Here is a 20,832-nt window from a genome sequence, read left to right as displayed (position 1 = left end):
GCCAAGGTGGAAAGAAGCATTTTCCTGCCAGCTGAAATATTTTTTTGGTGGTGGTTGGAAGGGGGGAGAACACTTGGTGCCCACCCACTTCTTGCCTAGGCCCACCCAAAATTTGTTGTCTGGCTACGCCCCTGATTCCTACTGTTCCTTCCCCTTTTCTTATTTTTGCTGCTGTGTTTTGGGCATGTAAATATTTCTAAGAATCAAGTTTCAGTGAGCATGATGTGACGATGATAAGCCCTCTCAACTATTGTGCTTGCTGCTTTTGGAAAAGTAGTTAAAGTGGCAAAAAGTATAAAAGCACAAAAGGCCATTTCCAACTTATAAATTCCACCCTTACTTTGGCGGACAACCCCTTGGATTTGGGTATCATTCAACGATCTAAAAATCATGAAGACAGAATCAATTAATAATTAATCATGTCTCCCAGAGGAAGGAATTTAATCACTGAATCGCTGGCAAGGTGAGCCTTCTGCATGATGAACCAACTGTGATAGCATGAGCAAGGGCCGAGGGCTGAGCCTTCACAGAACAGCCGGACCAGGTATGGAATTTAAATAAGAATTACTTCTTAAACCAAAATGTACTGAAGTGTCTTTACCGCACAGGCAAGCTGGCTTGCACATATAGTTGCTTATAAAATTGGAGAAAAGTCCTCCCAGGGTTAGTTACTTGCAGAACTCAAAATGCAGGATACAGCTTTTCTCTAACCCAGGCCCACCCCTAGTCTGGCCACACAAGGTCAAACTTTCCAGGAAAAAGACTTCCTATTTGGCAGTGTTCTATTCCCTCGTATTTATAGTGGAAGCAAATGTGGAGGGCAGTTCCCTTCTTCTCTCGGGCTTATCTTCAGACACTGCGGCCCTTCCTGGGAACCCCCTGAGGACCCTTCCTCCGTGTTCTGGACCTCTCCGTTCTGTTCCCCCCTCTAGGGATTTTAATTCTGTCTCAACCTGGGCCCTGCCTTCCTGGCTCAGCAGTCTAGCTGTGCTGCTTGAACCATGCCCTAGCTGTTATACACTGAAGTCTCTAGCCTCTTAAGGTAATCCTGTGAGGGGGTGTTATTAAGGGAGACTAGCAACTTCCTATACATTCCCTCATATCAACAAAAAGGTATAGTTATTAACAATTATCAGCGCCACTTGGCTTGCTAAACAATTAAATTGCACACACAATCTGCGCATGTAATTTTAGTCACCATATATAGAATCAGGGGGGGTTAAGGGCAATTCTATGAATTTGCATGTGAATTTACATGCCCCTTTGCATGCATAAATGCAGGGAAATAGCATGAATATGCATGACTAAGATGCAAGTAGATGCTATCGCATGTAACTGCAAGAGGGGTATACATGTAGGAGGAGCATGGATGGGACATGGGCTCTTTTTACCAAAGCTGAGCATGTGCTAATGGATATTAGCATGCACTAAAAACTGTCCCCCTGATATTTAGCTAGCAGCAGTGAGCGTTTTCCTGACTGCCACCAGCTTTTCCCCCCAGATATTCACTACCGGGCCCTGACAGGTATTGAATATCTGGGGGATTCAGGAGCTGCCTAAGTCAATAGTCAGCCCTTGCCCGCATAAGCCAAACCACTTAAAGATAGGACTGCTATTTATGCGGCCCAATTTAAGCAGTTTACATATGTGGTGAGGAGCTAAATATTGGTTACTTCCTGTTCCGGGGCAGAGGGAGCAGCAGGGAACAAGCGGACTCGGAGCCAACAAGCGTGCGGCACCCCCCCCCCCCCCCCCAGCAGGTAAAAATGCACCCGGTGGGTGTAATTTCACCGGGGGGGGGCGCGCGCTGTACCCGGGGGGGGGGGCGCATTGGCGATCTGCCTCGGGTGTCAGCCAGCCTAGGAACGCCACTGGTGGTATGGGAAATAACCTGTCCACCACCAATCCCTAACTTCCCACAGACATGGACCTTCCCACACCCCTGATGCCCCTCAAACAAGAACAGCCCCTAATATTCCTCCTGGCACCTATCAGGGAGTTTCATGGAGAATAGGGGAGAAAGTAGAAGCTCCTGCCCTCTCCATGGCCACCAGGGAAAACCCCAACAGGTGCTGGAAGGATTAAGGGCTTCCTATTGAGTTTAGGGGGTGGGAGAGTTCATGTTTGGGGGAGGCTCCCAAGGCCTCCCCTATGCCACTGATGTAAAGTCAAACAAACTGCCCAGCATTTCTCAAACCAAGATTTCAAACCACTAGTAACTTATTCTGAAAACATCTCTTCAATCAAAAATAATTCATTCTACATGCTTACTCTACATCTATATTTTATATGATAAATTATGACTACTCAGGTATTTCCCTCTCTACTTCACTATCTAGTCGGTAGGAGCTTCCAAGACAGTCATTACTATACAAATATATAACAAATCCAGTTGCCTACACACAAAAGACCTTAATATCTCCAAATCTTGTTAACATCATTACCAATTGCCGTTGGATAGATTGAGATAAAGGAGACACAGATGAGCAATTCGCCCTATGCAAGCAGAGCTTTGTACCTTTAATGGAGAAGAACCATTGTCCGTCTTACATGGCAGTTTTCTAAAGACTGATCTGACCTGTGACCCTGAAAGTACTTGAGGGGAGACGGAAAAGTGCAATGGAAACACCAATTAAGGAAGACACTAAATGCAAACAAGCATCCCCCTACTTTATTCCAATAATGTTTGGCAAGCACCTTAGTCATGGTTGCACAACAGTCAATGTGAGATGAGCAGAAGAAAAAAGGTAATTTACTGCATGAAGTAGCAGTGTTATGGTCTAGTCAGCCGCGTAAATGCTTATTTCACCTCAATCACAGCACGCTGCCAGAGAGAGGTTGACTTGAGCCGCTGACTGTTGTTATATGCATGTAGGTTACAAAGGCAGTTGGCAGGATTTGTGTCCTTGGGCGTCAGAGCGATGTGTCGACCTTACTGACTCCTTCTCATCACTGGGACAGAGGGGCGATAGTGTCAGGCACCATTTAGGAAAGAAAACCTTCAAATGTGAGTGACCTTAGCAGCATAAGCTGAAGATTTCCAGTAGCACAACGACCAGCTTTAAAAAGACCTAAATAGACATATACGCCTTCACATATGCCTTCTATTGATTTGCAGTCCCCCTTCTCCCTCTATCTCATTAACCCTTCTTTTTCTGTCCATCTACAAAATTAATAAGATTGTTGACAAGAAAGGGCTATGCTTTCTGCTGCTAGAAAAAAAAAATCATTTGTCTTTTTTTAATCCCCAAAATAAGCCTAAATACTACAGACTGTAGATTTCATACAAGGATAATCAGTTTATTATCTGTCAGGGAATTAGCAATTTCCAGTGATCCATTTGTCTGTGTTTGTAAATTACTGTGTGCACCTTTCACTTTTCCATTCCCTCTCGTCAGTGTATGCTTGCTCTGAATCTTTCACTTCAGATTTGATAAAAGTCCAATAAAAGCTATATCTTTCTCCATCCACATCTCTTTTGTCTGTGTTGTCATGTAAGAAATACATTATTTTTTTTTGTACTTCTTGCGCTGAAGAAATAGGACGACAACGTAATGCAGTGTTCTTCAATTCAAGGCCCGCGGGGACAGTGGCAGCCTTTGGAAACCTCTAGGGTGGCCATTCTCCTCCCCCGAGCTGGCACCTCCCCATACTTTCCTCCTCCATCCCCTCCCCCCCCCCCCCCCATGGTTATTCAACCACTTGCATGCCTTCACTGGCAGCGATTAAGACAGACTAGGGCCTTCCTTCTGAAATACCATCTTAAATAATCTACTTCTAAATAAAAGCATCAATGGAATATTCTTCCAAAGCTCCAGTTGTATCCATACCCTACTGCCACACTCATATTCAATCTATACAGCTCATCCAAGTTTCTAGGGACCTACACCCCCAAATATTTGAATTTCTCAGGTTCCCATTATAAGGGAAAAACTTGTCTCCAGTGTTCTGGCAAGGACAGGCACAAGGTCATGACCATAGATTTTTTGAGATTCATTTTCAAACCTGCAAATTGTGATGTGGCCTGTCTATGAACTGTAAAATATCATCCACAAACACACTAATCTTTAACATTTGGTCTCCCACCCAGATCCTCATGACCTTTTTCTTTTGTCTGATCTATATTGCCAATGGTTCCAATAAATGCAACAGAAAACACCCTTGCCTAGTCACCATCCCATCATTGTCATCATCACTTCAACTTCCCTCAGACAAGGAGACCCCTGTAATACCATCTTATGCCATATATTCACCAGCCACCCTCCCCAAACCCCAGAATGCTGCCCTCCACCCCTTCACACCCAATGACTTGTCTGCCTTCCCTCCCTAACCAATTACTCTTAGCTCCTCTGGAGATCAAGAAGTGTCCCATCAGTAACCCTATCAGGATTCTTAGGTACCTGCTCCCTGCACGGGAACGGGGTTCTAAGGGATCCTGCAGAGATGGAAGCAGTTCTGTGGGGTTCCTGCGGGGACAGAAGCAATTCTTCATGGTTCCCATGGGGACAGGAGCAGTCCCTGTGGGGTTCCCGTGGAAGCATAAGCTACATCTGCACCACCCTCTCACCTACCAAATACCAAGTTCTTTGAGTGCTGTCTCCTCCTCCTTGCTTTAACAGTACAAATGTGGAAAGTCTTCCATTAAGGAGATGTTAGAGACACAAATGATGACAGAATTCAAAATGGCGTGGGATGAACATAGAGGATCTCTAATTAGAAAATGGGAGTTATAAAAAACCCTAAACTTAAATAGCTACATGTGTGTGGATGTGTTGAGTGATGCTTAGATGGTGACTCTGGCTGTGATGAACAAGGGCTGATACAGGGCAGACTTGTATGGTCAGTGTCTCATATATGGCAATCTGGTTTAGAATGGGCTGGAAAGGGCTTAGACAGCAACTTCAGTGGCTGGAACATGAGGACAGTGCTGGACAGACTTTTATGGTCTGCGTCAGGCAAATCAGAAGACGAATAGGCTGGAGTGGGCTTTGACTGCAACTCCAGCAGTTGGAACATAAGAATAGGGCCCGGCAGACTACTATGGTCTATGTTTCAGAAACACCAAAGAAAGACCATAATCAAGTATATAATAGCAAGCTCATTGTTGATTTAATCATGAATTAATAAAGCGTGTGACTATTGGGAAGACTGGATGGACCGTTCAGGTCTTTATCTGCCACCACTTACCATGTTACTATTAATCCTAATCCTCTCTGGCCCTGGGCTGATGCACAAACTTCAACTCTGACACAGACATGAGCATCAGATGTCACCTGGCCTACTGGCGCCTGCATGTGGCGACCTCTCAGCACACAGTGCCAGTGAATCAGAGACAAGTCTTACATGTGCGCTCCAGAGTGTTCCAACTTCCAACCTTTCCTTGCCTGCAGTACTGCTGCGCAAACCCAGAGAGAGACTGAGAAAGACGACCGGAATTTTCTTTAATGTAGGGACAGGTTAAATTATTACGGGGACGAGTGGGGATGGGTTAAATTCTTGCAGGGATGGGTGGGAATGGGTAAGATTCCATCAGGGACCTCAGGAATTGATAAGATTTCTGTCCCCGTGCAACTCTCAAATATGTATGCATATGAGTTAGGCACAGGGGCTTTTTTTGAGGGGGTACTTGGGGGTACTGAGTACCGGCACCTTTTCCACTGTCTGCTAAACTTGACCCTTTGTTCTCGTATTTTAATGAAAGAGCTCAGGTTCTACATACAAATTCTGCCTCGTCATAGATTCTATGACTGGTTGCAGGGGTCCTGGCTATTGTAGGGTGGGTCCCTCAATGATCATTCCACCCCTGAAGGGCGGCCTGACATTTGAGTACCGGCACCTTTTTTGCTAGACAAAATGCACTGGTTAGGCACTATATATAGTGTTAACATTTAATGTCACAAAATACCTAGCCACCCGCCTGGGGCTACCCTGTGGCCACTTAGAGGGTCTATCCCCAAAGTCCACCACTGTCAATATATATCTTTTCCCAGTCCAGCTAGAGACAGCTAGAGGCCCCACTATATCCATAGTAACATAGTAAATGACGGCAGATAAAGACCTGTACGGTCCATCTAGTCTGCCCAGCAAGATAAACTCATTTTACACAGTATGGAGTGGAGGAGTGGTCTAGTGGTTAGGGTGGTGGGCTTTGGTCCTGGGGAACTGAGGAACTGAGTTCGATTCCCACTTCAGGCACAGTCAGCTCCTTGTGACTCTGGGCAAGTCACTTAACCCTCCATTGCCCCATGTAAGCCACATTGAGCCTGCCATGAGTGGGAAAGTGCAGGGTACAAATGTAACAAAAATAAAACAGATACTATTGGAGATTCTACATGGAATGTTGCTATTCCACTAGCAACATTCCATGTAGAAGGCTGTGCAGGCTTCTGTTTCTGTGAGTCTGACGTCCTGCACGTACGTGCAGGACGTCAGACTCACAGAAGCAGAAGCCTGTGCAGCCACATTGGTGATCTGCAAGGGCTGACTTCTACACTAGTGGAATAGCAACATTCCATGTAGAATCTCAAATAGTAGCAACAGTGGAGGAGTGGCCTAGTGGTTAGGGTGGTGGACTTTGGTCCTGAGGAACTGAGTTCGATTCCCACTTCAGGCACAGGCAGCTCCTTGTGACTCTGGGCAAGTCACTTAACCCTCCATTGCCCCAGGTACAAATAAGTACCTGTATACAATATGTAAGCCACATTAAGCCTGCCATGAGTGGGAAAGCGTGGGGTACAAATGTAACAAAAAATTTAAAAAAATGTGATACTTTATGTGTATATCCGAGTTTGATTTGTCCTACAGCTATTCTTTCAAAGGGCTCACTGATAATGATAATGGGTACAGGATTCGGGGGTGATCTTGGATCTTACGCACTCTTTGGCACACATCACATATTCAACAATAGTCAGCTACGGCTCGAGATATTCCCGGCCAGTAGAAGTTCTGTGTCAATCTAGTGTGTGTGCGTGCCACCCCCTGATGTCAGGAAAAGTGGACAGAGATTTAATTGAAGATATTCAAAATATAGCTGTGAAAAGGGAAGTATAACTAATAGGTGATTTTAATATGCCAGATGTTGACTGGGGTCTTTTAAAAGCAGGAAGTTCCTGATTTCTCTACAGGGGGGGACTATTTCAGCATTTGCTAATGGAACTCACGTAGTACGAGCCATATTGGACTTAGTGCTAGCGAATAGGGAGAATGTTTCTGAGGATATAGAAGGTGATCATCTGGTATCCAGTGTGGTTTAATATTAAGGCAGATGTGGAGAGGGTTCATTCAAAAGTGAAGGTTCTAGACATTTAAAAAAAACTCCTTTGATATTCAGCTGGCAGCGGTCAGTGTTTTATTAAATGCCGATCATTGCCAGCTAAATTATTCCCTGATATTCAGTGCCAGGCCATGTCAGGGCACCGGCACTGAGTATCGGGGGATAATTTGTGGCTGGCAGGCAGGCGGCCGGAATTTATGTGGGCCTGGCCAATATTTTGTAAACAACCAAACAAAGCAAACACTGGGCCTTCAGGATTGAGAAAAATGTAGTTCTTTATTTATAATGGAGACCCGACACGGTCTGTGTTTCGGCGTACAAAGTACCACTGTACCAGTGACTTCACAGTGAGAATCCTGAAAGGTAATATAACCTGATTGTTTATTCCACATCTTTGTCAACTTATTATCTTGCTGACCTATAGGAGTCCCTTGACCCCTGATGCAGGCGTTTGTACGCCGAAACACGGACCGTGTCGGGTCTCCATTATAAATAAAGAACTACATTTTTCTCAGTCCTGAAGGCCCAGTTTTTGCTTTGTTTGGTTGTTCTTGTATACTGTATTCCCTCTCTTTTGTGACAATATTTTGTAAAGTCAGAAACTCTGCAAGTGGAAAGAAGTTTCCTATTTATGTATGTATGTATATATGTATTTATTTAGGGGTCCTTTTACTAAGGTGCACTGAAAAATGGCTTGTAGTAGTGTAGGCGCGGGTTTTGGCTACGTGCCAATCCATTTTTCAGCACGCCTGTAAAAAAAGCCCCCTTTTAAAAATTGTTCCCCAAAAATAGACGTTCGGCAAAATCAAAATTGCCGCGTGTCCATTTTGGGTCTGAGACGTTACCGCCAGCCATTGACCTAGCGGTAAAGTCTCACGCGGTAATGACCTATGTGTGCCAAATGCCACTTGGCGCGCGTGCACGTAGCGGACGCGTGCCAAAAATGAAATTACCGCAAGGGCCACACGGTAGCCGTGTGGTGACTCAGTTTTGGCTCGCATTGGGCACGCGTAGATGCTTACGCCCCCTTATTTATTGGAAAGGATAGAAGGAACGAAAGTCAACAGTTTATCAGATAGTAAAAGAATGACAGGTAAAATCAGAACAAAAATCAAATCAATTCTGACAATGTACAGCTGAGCTCTGAAAGCACTCAGAAGTCTTCCGTTCTTTCTTTTTACCAAACTGCTCTATACAATTGTCCCTCCTCCAAAGATACACAGTCTATTAGTCACCAGATTCAATGCAACCAGACTGATTAGATAATTCACCAGCACAGAAGGTTCAAAACACAGTTCTGATATTAAAAGTACCTTTTAAGACAATTTTAGCATAGAAGTATGAAAGCACAGTGCAAGAGAGCAATTTTAAGTTAGGCAATTAGTAAGTACATAAGTACATAAGTAGTGCCATACTGGGAAAGACCAAAGGTCCATCTAGCCCAGCATCCTGTCACCGACAGTGGCCAATCCAGGTCAAGGGCACCTGGCACGCTCCCCAAACGTAAAAACATTCCAGACAAGTTATACCTAAAAATGAGGAATTTTTCCAGTCCATTTAATAGCGGTCTATGGACTTGTCCTTTAGGAATCTATCTAACCCCTTTTTAAACTCCGTCAAGCTAACCGCCCGTACCACGTTCTCCGGCAATGAATTCCAGAGTCTAATTACACGTTGGGTGAAGAAAAATTTTCTCCGATTCGTTTTAAATTTACCACACTGTAGCTTCAACTCATGCCCTCTAGTCCTAGTATTTTTGGATAGCGTGAACAGTCGCTTCACATCCACCCGATCCATTCCACTCATTATTTTATACACTTCTATCATATCTCCCCTCAGCCGTCTCTTCTCCAAGCTGAAAAGCCCTAGCCTTCTCAGCCTCTCTTCATAGGAAAGTCGTCCCATCCCCACTATCATTTTCGTCGCCCTTCGCTGTACCTTTTCCAATTCTACTATATCTTTTTTGAGATACGGAGACCAGTACTGAACACAATACTCCAGGTGCGGTCGCACCATGGAGCGATACAACGGCATTATAACATCCGCACACCTGGACTCCATACCCTTCTTAATAACACCCAACATTCTATTCGCTTTCCTAGCCACAGCAGCACACTGAGCAGAAGGTTTCAGCGTATCATCGACGACGACACCCAGATCCCTTTCTTGATCCGTAACTCCTAACGCGGAACCTTTCAAGACGTAGCTATAATTCGGGTTCCTCTTACCCACATGCATCACTTTGCACTTGTCAACATTGAACTTCATCTGCCACTTGCACGCCCATTCTCCCAGTCTCGCAAGGTCCTCCTGTAATCGTTCACATTCCTCCTGCGACTTGACGACCCTGAATAATTTTGTGTCATCGGCGAATTTAATTACCTCACTAGTTATTCCCATCTCTAGGTCATTTATAAATACATTAAAAAGCAACGGACCCAGCACAGACCCCTGCGGGACCCCACTAACTACCCTCCTCCACTGAGAATACTGGCCACGCAATCCTACTCTCTGCTTCCTATCTTTCAACCAGTTTTTAATCCATAATAATACCCTACCTCCGATTCCATGACTCTGCAATTTCTTCAGGAGTCTTTCGTGCGGCACTTTGTCAAACGCCTTCTGAAAATCCAGATATACAATATCAACCGGCTCCCCATTGTCCACATGTTTGCTTACCCCCTCAAAAAAATGCATTAGATTGGTGAGGCAAGACTTCCCTTCACGAATTCAGAGATACAGAAACTTTTAAAGTCAGAAACTCTGCAAGTGGAAAGAGAGGTTTCCTTTTACATAGATAGATAGGAGAGAAGGAAGGAAAGTCAGAAGTTTATCCAAAATAATGAGTGGAGTGGAACAGGAGGATGTGAAGCGTCTGTTCACGCTTTCCAAAAATACTAGGACTAGGGGGCATGCGATGAAACTACAGTGTAGTAAATTTAAAACAAATCGGAGAAAATTTTTCTTCACCCAACGTGTAATTAAACTCTGGAATTCGTTTCCGGAGAAAGTGGTGAAGGCGGTTAGCTTAGCAGAGTTTAAAAAGGGGTTGGACGGTTTCCTAAAGGACAAGTCCATAAACAACTACTAAACGGACTTGGAAAACTCCAAAATTCCAGGAATAACATGTATAGAATGTTTGTACGTTTGGGAAGCTTGCCAGGTGCCCTTGACCTGGATTGGCCGCTGTCATGGACAGGATGCTGGGCTCGATGGACCCTTGGTCTTTTCCCAGTATGGCATTACTTATGTACTAGATATTGAGGGGGGGCCTTTTACTAAAGCTTAACTCAAGTTATTTGCAGCAGCGCCCATAGGAATAAAATGGGCCCAGCTGAAGATAACTCGAGCTAAGCTTTAGAAAAAGACCCCTAAGAGAATGACAAGTAAAATCAGAATAGAAATCAAACCATGTCTGACAATGCACAGCTGAGCTCTGAAAGCACTCAATAGTCTTCTGTTCTTTCTTTTTACCAAACTGCTCTATACAATTGCCCAGGCAAAACAGCAAAAGTAGAGGCTGACAAATGCGCAAACCAATAGGGAGATAATCTCAAAAAACAGTTTATTCAGAATATTCATATCAATATCAAGGACCCGACACGGTCCGTGTTTCGGCGCCAAAGCGCCTGCCTCAGGGGTCACAATCAGTTGGCTGTTCCTTTGTTCTCTCTGTGGATTAACTTGCATACATAAAGGAATTCAAGCCTATCAGCTTCTTCTCAGAGAAAGTTGATTGTGACCCCTGAGGCAGGCGCTTTGGCGCCGAAACACGGACCGTGTCGGGTCCTTGATATTGATATGAATGTTCTGAATAAACTGGTTTTTGAGATTATCTCCCTATTGGTTTGCGCATTTGTCAGCCTCTACTTTTGCTGTTTTGCTTTGACTTTCCGTGGAGGCTCCTCCTGTCTTCTTGGATTTGCTATACAATTGCCCCTCATTCTGGCTTCCAGGATGGTAGGGACTTTGGTTAGTCCTCTTAATTTTTTACTAATTTTGGTGGTCTCTTTCCTGCTACAGTGGGTTCATGAATAAGTTCACTATAACATGTACCTGCAGCATGTATGTACTATTAGTATTACCTTTAGTCCTAGGGGTTACGCTGTGTATAGACACTGCTTTACCCTGGGTGAAGTGCAGTTAGTATGACTATTTCTTTTATCTTAATGTAATACTTGAATTCTAGTGAGATTTGGTGTAGATTTTATACAGTGGGGCCACCAGCTGAAGATATTCAGCAAAATTTCGCAAGAACACTTGTTTTCTCCCTCCCAGTGATCCGTAAAAACTCACCAATTTCATTGCCAAATTTTACACCCTGCTCTCTGCCAACCTCTAGGAGTTCTTGCAGTGTGAGGAAGACGTGCGTGCAATAAAGAAACTCCTCTTTCAACAGGTTGTCTGTTTATCCAACTTGTTAAAAGACAGGACCTTGAGGAATTATTCACCCCTGTAATACCTAGACCACCTGTATAAATACATGTGAACTCTACAGACTGTCTGCACTGTGGACTTTTGGCCCTCCCTATACTGCTGAGCTTGGATTGACGCAACTTCGGACTCACTTCAGTCAGAATTTGCATGCATACATCTACGCCAGGTTAATGCATAGCTGCTGAGATCTTATTTGCAGTTTTCCAACCGTTTTTCATTTTATTTGGTGCTTTCTTTTCCTTTTTGGTTTAATTCATTCAACAGTACGCACTACTTCATTGCATTTTTTGAATTCATGCTATTTTCTGTCTCTCTCCTTTGCTATTTTTACGAATGGTTTCTTTCCAGTTTTTAATTGACGTTATTTAATTGTTTTTTTTTAAATTTAAGTTGTAAACCTTCCTGTGATGTTTGCAGGAAGGGCGGTATATTGAATCTAAAAAAAAATATAACCTGTAAACCATGTCAAAATAGATCCGTCTCTCTACAATATACTATAACTCCCAACCTACAGGGACACTGAGGGCTATTTTGATTGTTTTTTTGTCAAGAAAATATAATAATCTGCCAGTTAACACAGAACATCAACTCATTCAGTAAGAGACATTTGTTGTTAGATTACAAACTGTTTTGTTGCTATTTGTATTCATGATTGCTTATTTTCCTTTGGCGTCCATGGCTTGGTCACCCTCTGGGAGGAAGCAGTCTACAAATATGAAAATAAAGAAAGAAACCCCATTCCCAATGGGAATAGCCACAGGGGTCTTTTAAAACCAGTCTGTGCATGGGAAAGTTTAGCCAGTGTTTAAACAGAGAAAAAGCTGTTAAAAATTTAATAGGGGTATTACCTAACCGAGTGAAAAAAGATGGTTTCTTCCTGCTTGTTTTCCTATTTTCCCCTACCCGTGAAAAAGTTTTTAAAATGTCAAAACCACTCCCCTGGGAAGCCTGCAAGCTTTACAACTGCAGCCGAACTCCAGTCTGGGCTTATTCCAACTTTGAGCAGGATAAATATATTTAGGCCTGAGGGACTCCAGAGGTGAATAAAAGGCACATATGTCTTTGAGCAAATAAATCTTTGCAGGCATATTTGTGGACAGAGCAGAGGGCATCAATGGATCACCGTTGGCGACTTCTCTTCCTGTATGTTCCAAATTGCTTTTGTTGGGCTACGACAAATATTTTCATGTCAAAATAATGTGCGTTTAGAATAGCTTTCCCACTAGTTTCACTGCAAAAGCCAAAAAGAATTTGAGTGGTTTGAACTCCGTAATGAAGAAAGGTAGCAGTTGTATGTCCATTTGGACCTAATTACTAAGGGGTCCTTTTACTAAGCCGCGTAAGCGTCTACGTGCGCCAAAATGGAGTTACTGCTCAGTTACCATGTGGCTCTTGCAGTAATTTCATTTTTGGTGCACATCCGATACGTGCATCTGAAAAATATTTCTTATTTTTAGATGGGTAATGGATGCGCGCCAAGCGGCATTTGACGCATGTAGGTCATTACCACCTGGATTCTTTACCGCTAGGTCAATGGCTGGTGGTAAGGTCTCAGACCCAAAATGGACGCGAAGCAATTTTGATTTTGTCGTACGTCCATTTTCGGCCAAAAAAAAGAGGCCTTTTTCACAGGCGTGCTGAAAAATGGCAATATCTGTCACATACACACGTCAATTATAATATTTTATAATCTATAGCCTCGATACTCAATACGATTTAACTAGCCAGAAATGGCTCCTGACCAGTAAAATTGCCTTTTTGCGGCTAAGCAATAATTTTCAGTGGCACTTAACCGGTTAGTGTCAATGAACATAACCACTTAGGGCCAGATTCTATATAAGGCACCAAAAAAATCCCACCCAGGCCCACCCGTAGCTACACACCTGACGAAGGCGGATAGTTTTAGACGCTGGGGATAGCAACTAAGCGTATTCTATACACCGCGCCTAAATTTAAGCACCAGTTATAGAATACACTTAGGCGGAAATGTTTACTGCGTGGATTTTTTTGGTGCCACCCAATCTCAGCTTAGGACCACCCAGTTTTCCCTGCTCCTCCAATCAATGCACAGCCAGCCTTTGAGTTCTGCCATAGCCACATGCTTTTAGGCAGCCGACAGGAAAGAGAAGATCTCCAGAATGCATCCATCTTTCTCTCCTTCCAGCATCGCGGCACCAGGTATCGCCCCCGCCCTCCAATCCCCCGATGCGCCAATAGCCTCAGCAAGAAACCAGTACACACGCTGCTTTAGACCTGCCCCCAGAAACCTTTCTTTCTCCTTCAACTTCCTGTTCCCGTGTATGCGGGAAGTTGTAGGAGAGAGAAGGGCTTCCAGGGACAGGTCTAAAGCAATGTTTGTACTGCTTTCTCGATGAAGCTGCTGGCGACTCAAGGGATTGCAAGACTAGGGGGAGGGGATGATACCGGGTGGCATGGGGCTGGAGGGAGAGAAAGAACTGGAAGATTCTAGTGCTGTGGCGGCAGCGGGGAGGTTGCTGGAAGGAAATTGAGAGAGACGGGGCGAGACCAGCTGGCAAAGGGTTAAAAAAATGAGACCACCAGGGGGGAGAGTAAGAGAGAGATGGAGAAGGAGCAGAAGATGGATGGGACTAGGGGGTGTGAGGGAAGGGAGAGGGAGCAGAAGATGAATGGGTAAGGGAAAAAGCCTCTGATTCAAGCCTAACCTCCAACCCAATAGTTATAGGTTAATAACAAGGGTGGAGTTTTTGTGTATGTAAATGTTGGGTATATTTTCGTCATAGGCAAAAAACCCTTTGATATATATAAATGCTATCTCCACAGAATATATGAGGGATCCAAATAAAGCATGAAAGAATCAAATCCAAACTTAGCTTTCAAGTGCGAGTGCAGGAAAATGTGTGAGTCATTGGTTCAGCACGCCGACTCTGGCCATAGTTTCGCTAGAGAAGTGCTGTATCAAGGCATGAGTAACCAGAAGTAATCACTCACGAACAAACTTCCTCTAGCCCCCAGTTTCAACCCCAGCCCTTTTCTCCCACCAGTCCTGAGCTTCAGCCCCAGCCACTTCTCCCTGTCCCCTTTTCAGCCCCGTTCCAGTACTAGCCCCCTTATCCCACCTACCCTCCTTTTCAGCCCCCAGTTCCAGTCCCCTTCATCCACGTGCCTTGCATTAGGGCCCTCCTTTTCAGCCCCAGACCCATTCTCCCACCTGCCCTGGCATGGCCCCCTTCTCAGACCCCAGTTCCAGCTCCAGGCCCCTTCTCCCATCTGAACCCCTCTCCCAGACCCAGTCCCCTTCTCCCATCTGAGCCCCCCCCAGACCCAGTCCGTCCCCTTCTCCCATCTGAGCCCCCCACTCAGTCCCAGTCCCTTTCTCCCATCTGAGCCCCCCAGACCGAGTCCCCTTCTCCCATACGAGTCCCCCCAGACCCAGTCCCTTTCTCCCATCTGAGCTTCCCCCCTCCCCAACCCAGTCCCCACCTGCCTACCAGCTCCGTCGACAGACGACCCTCTTCTCCTGCCACCAGGCCGGCACCCAGCCTTTAAAAAAAAATATGTGAAGCGCCTCGCGTCTGCTCTGCCGTAAATGAAGCAAATCGCCTCATCACGTCAGCCCTTCCCTCACTGTGTCCCGCCTTCGTGGAAAAAGGAAGTTACATCAGAGGGCAGGACACAGTGAGGGAAGGGCCAATGCGATGAGGCAATTTGCTTCATTTACAGCAGAGCAGACTCGAGGCGCTTCACAGGTTTTTTTTTTAAAGGCTGGGTGCCGGCCGGGTGGTAGGAGAAGAGGGTCGTCTGTCAACGGAGCTGGTGGTAGGCAAGTGGGGACTGCGGCACCAGCGGAGCACCCCCCCCCCCACCTGCTGACACCCGGTGAGGACCGCCCCCACCACCCCGCCCTTGGTACGCCACTGCTCTAGAATGACCCCTACAGCAGTGCTTCTCAACTCAGTCATCAGGGCGAACCCTGCCAGTCAGGTTTTTAGGATATCCACGATGAATATGCATGAGACAGATTTGCGTGCACTGCTTTCTTGGTATGTAAATCCATCTTATTCATTGTGGATATCCCGTTAATCCAACTGGCCAGGTGTGTCCTAAGGACCAGGTTGAGAATTACTGCCCTAGAGCATTGTAGCTGAGAAACTACTGGCAGAAAAGTAGCAACAGTTTTCAACAGCTGCCTAGAATGTTAAGTTACGAAAAAACGGGGAAAGCAGAAATGTCATGAAGAACTTTGATAAGTAAAACAAAAGCTCAGGAATTCATATTCAAGATTAACATTCTATAGCGTCGTTGAGATATTTCCCACCAGAGTCTCAAAAACTTGACGGACGGATGGAATCAAGACAGCAAGGCAACTGTTCTGTATGGACCCCATGTTAATCTTACATTGCATTGGAAAGCATTGGTAGAGGCGATGCGTAGGTTAGTCAGTATCTGGATTACCTTCTAGAAGTAAAAATCTATGAAAGTAATGACTGATTAACTTCTGCATCCTGTAAAATATATATATATATTTCTGTTTAAGACGTTGACCTGTGTTTTTAATGGGGGCGGAACTGCCCCTATGGTGTACTGGACAGCCGTCCAGAGGCCAGAGAGGAGTCTCCCTGAAGGCTTATATCTATTTCAGTTATGCGTTTATCTGACTCTCGGTCTCTATGTGTGGGTTGTATGATTATTTTACTAACCATTTTTATGCCCAAGATTAATTAGTCTTTTAGATATTATATAAGGAAAAGATAAGAAAGATAGATTGTAGACATAGTAAACATGGTAAACATAGTAGATGATGGCAGAAAAAGACCTGCACGGTCCATCCAGTCTGCCCAACAAGATAAATTCATATGTGCTACTTTTTTATTTGTACTGTCCTCTTCAGTGCACAGACCGTATAAGTCTGGCCAGCCCTATCCCTGCCTCCCAACCACCAACCCCGCCTCCCAACCACCAGCTCTGGCACAGTCCCTATAAGTCTGCCCAGCACTATCCCCGCCTCCCAACTACCAGTCCCGCCTCCCACCACCAGCTCTGGCACAGACTGTATAAGTCTGCCCAGCACTATCCTCACCTCCCAACTACCAGTCCCGCCTCCCACCACCGGCTCTGGCACAGACCATATAAGTCTGCCCAGCATTATCCCTGCCTCCCACCACCGGCTCTGGCACAGACCATATAAGTCTGCCCAGCACTATCCCTGCCTCCCACCACCAGCTCTGGCACAGACTGTATAAGTCTGCCCAGCATTATCCCTGCCTCCCACCACTGGCTCTGGCACAGACCGTATAAGTCTGCCCAGATATTTTTATTATTTCTTACCGAACCAGTATAAGACAGCCAAGAACATCAATCAGACCACTGGTCAATCCGACAGCATCTCTGGATGGAATTGGAATCTTCTCCGACCCCACCCAGAAATGTTCTCTCTTATATACATTTTTGGGTGCATGCAAACCTATGGGTCTGTATTCAACTTAATGCAAATCTTGTTTTTTTCCAACTCGCTCAACCGCAACCCCGGTACCGCCTCTATTTCATCAGAAAATTTCCCCACTCTGACACCTGGCATGATGGGGTTTTTTTCTCTAACAAACACTTTTTTTTTTTCTAACTCAGATGAAGAAATTGGGGAAATTCCACTCCATAACTGCCACGTTAGAGTTTCCATTTTGTCTTTGAGCATCCATCTTATCTTCAGATTATTCAAGCCCTAATCTGGTCCTTAGGCTGGGCCCTGCTTTTCCAGCAGACTTTGGCAGGCTAAGCCAATTTAACTTTACCTTGGCCTAGTTTCTAATAGACCAGACCCTTCAAACTTGGCCTCCCACCATTCCAGTGGGGTCTTCTAACTGTACCATAAATAAACACCTGTTTCCTGATCTAGTATAGATCTTTCATCTCCCGTTTGCATGACTTGCAAGCTCATTGAGCTAAATCAACAGTAATGAAAGTCCTTGATAACAGAGATTTGTCTTGATTCACATGTGGAATGTTGAGGCAACATACGTATGTCTCCCAGTGCAGTCTTGGAGGTGCAATTTCCCATTCTCTTACAGAGCCTGTCTCAGTGATCCTGAATGCTAATAGACTACAAATGCATTAACTAACATGAAAAACATAACTCCCTAATAAATAATTTGTATGCCTGTTTTATTCATTTTACAGTTAGAGACACTGAAACAATCTTGCATCTCCCAGTCCTGTGGGGTCAATTCAGGTTAGGAAAATCAAATTGTCTTCTATCAACTTTCTGCTTCAGCACAGGATATGAAATACTCATTAAATACTTACAGATACAGACAGTTAGGGACAAGTTAACTCTCTTTTGACCTGATTCAATTAGACTCTGTCTTTAGCCAAAGTCTCATAAGATCTCATCTGCTCACTTGGACTTTTGCTCCCTTCCTAGCCTAAATGTTCTCACTATGAATTCGTCCTTTGTGAAAATTTACTAGCTAAAGTAATGAGAGGCAAAACTTACAGAATAAAACTTGGACAGTTATAATTTTGCAGAAATGTTTAATATTTGACCAACCAGTCCAGGGGTGGGCTACCTTTATACACTGAGGATCGCATGAAAATCAATACTATTCCTGGTGGGCTATAACCAGGGCTTTTTTTGAGGGGGTACTTGGGGGTACTGAGTACTGGCACCTTTTCCTTTGTCTGCTAAAATTGACCCATGGTCCCCAAGTTTTAATGAAAGAGCTCAGGCCCTACACACCAATTCTGCCTTGTCATAGATTCTGTGACTGGTTGCAGGGGGCCTGGCTATTGTGGGGTGGGCCCCTCAGTGATTACCCTACACCTGAAGGGTAGCCTGGCATTTGAGTACCGGCACCTTTTTTGCTAGAACAAATGCACTGGCTATAACATTGCATAATGTCTGGACTGGAAATGTATAGAGCTGCTTAGACCTTCTGTTATAAATAAATAAGTAAAACTTTAACTAAAAGTGATGGGAAAAAAACTGCTGGAGTGGTTATTCTGAAAATATTTGAGATGCAGTATTTAAAATCACCAAAACTCTGGTTAATGACATTTTCTGTGTATAATTCCCATTGTCTTGTGGACCTCATAAAATTCAGTGGAAGGCTGAATTCAGCCTGCAGGCTGCCAACCTGTAACTAATCTAAAGATAGATTCTATAATAACCCCTTGCTCTGTACTCAAGAACCCCTTATTACCTAAAGATTTACTTCTGTCACTAAACAGACCATCTTGTAAGAACGTGACATTGTGCTTTTTCGTTTGTAGATCTACCTGACTTTGGGTCAACTACGGTTATTACAGAATACAGCAGCTGAAATGTAAGAGATAGAATAGGGCGATAGCTTGTTGGGTCACCTTGCATTGCCTCCATGTAGATGTAAGGATTCTTTTTAAACTACTGACGTGTTTTTAAGATGTTGCATAATATTAGACCAGGTTATTTTGGCGACAGCTTTGCGAAGTATGTTTCATCAAAACATTTTGTGCGCAAACTGAGAAACATCTGGCCATTCTTTCAATAAAAGGCATAAAATTGGTGCCCAGACAGAACAAACTTTTTTTTAGGAACAGACCCATGGGTTCAGAATGGTTTATCAGAAGATACCAGATCAAGGTCACCTTTCTTTCTGTTTAAAAAAATGGCATTTAGATAGATTGCAATAGAATTTCTTTTTCTGTGAGATTTTATTGAATTTTAAGTATATAATAACAGCACAGTTGCAATAAAAGGCAATGAAGTGTAGAATACAAAAATGTGCAACTAAGTTCAAATTGAACAAGAAAGCACTAATGCAGTTTTATGTTAGATTTTTTTTCTTACATTTGTACCCCGTGCTTTCCCACTCATAGCAGGTTCAATGTGGCTTACATATTATATACAGGTACTTATTTGTACCTAGCGCAATGAAGGGTTAAGTGACTTGTCCAGAGTCACAAGGAGCGTCCTGTGCCTGCAGTGGGAATCAAACCCAGTTCCCCAGGACCAAAGTCCACCACGCTAACCATTAGGCCACTCCTCCACTAGCAGCATTCCATGTAGAATCCTGATCAGCAATGTGGCCACACAGGCTTCTGTTTCTGTGAGTCTGACGTCGTACGTACGTGCAGGATGTCAGACTCACAGAAACAGAAGCCTGCGCAGCCGATCTGAAAGGGCAGGCTTCTACATGGAATGTTGCTAGTGGAATAGCAACATTAACATTCCATCTAGAATCTCCAAAAGTAGCAACATTCCAGAATCTCCAATAGTAGCAACAGAATCTCACATAGTACCAACATTGTTTGTTTGTTACATTTGTACCCCACACTTTCCCACCCATAGCAGGTTCAATGCAGCTTACATATTATATACAGGTACTTATTTGTACCTGGGGCAATGGAGGGTTAAGTGACTTGCCCAGAGTCACAAGGAGCTGCCTGTGCCTGAAGTGGGAATCGAATCCAGTTCCCCAGGACCAAAGTCCACCACCCTAACCACTAGGCCACTCCTCCACTTGAGCTTAGTTTGCTGATTAGCTTTTATGAATTTTGTAATTTTATTTTCATTGCGTTTTAATTTGCATTTCATTAGGATTTTATTTTGTACACTGCTCAGGTCTCAAACTTGGATATGAAGCCATGTATAAACATCCACAATCATCTTAATTTCAGGAAATCACTCAAGACCACCTTGTTCGGAAAGACCTACCCCAAGGATCCAACATAAGTCCATATATTCTGCAACACAGCAAATTAATGGACCGTATTGACCACTTTTACCCTTTCACCTTTTGCCCTTATACCCCATTTTTTTTTTTAATCTCCCTGTCCTCTACACTATGTTATCTGTATAGTTACCGGATTGGCGACTGCCTTTACGGTTTGATGTTAGCCACATTGAGCCTGCAAATTGGTGGGAAAATGTGGGGTACAAGTGTGTTAAATAAATAAATAAACATTGCATTGAATTAAAATTGTTGGATTTTAGAAAGAAGGTGAAAGTGGGTGGGATAGGGGCAGAAGTGAGTTCACTGAAAATACATGAAAAGAATTCCCTTAAGAAAACCACTTTAATAACTTTCTAAATACTAATTTGGGGACAGAATTTGATGACTTTGGGTAAACTCGGCAAGCTGGAATTCAACAGTGCACAAGAGGTAAAA

The 20,832-nt window shown here is 44.1% G+C and overlaps 1 long non-coding RNA gene across 1 annotated transcript; it reads left to right on the top strand.

Moving 5' to 3' along the window:
• Nucleotides 1-478: 478 nt before the first annotated feature.
• On the top strand, nt 479-20,598 carry LOC115460675. The gene is made up of 3 exons (XR_003940535.1): nt 479-544; nt 18,956-19,008; nt 20,286-20,598. It is a non-coding gene; the product is annotated as an uncharacterized LOC115460675 (long non-coding RNA).
• Nucleotides 20,599-20,832: the final 234 nt, after the last annotated feature.

This window comes from Microcaecilia unicolor, chromosome 1, assembly GCF_901765095.1.
Source record: "Microcaecilia unicolor chromosome 1, aMicUni1.1, whole genome shotgun sequence".
NCBI lineage: Eukaryota > Metazoa > Chordata > Amphibia > Gymnophiona > Siphonopidae > Microcaecilia > Microcaecilia unicolor.
The sequence above is the reverse complement of the archived record's forward strand: the minus strand, read 5'-3'. Positions and strand labels throughout refer to the sequence as shown.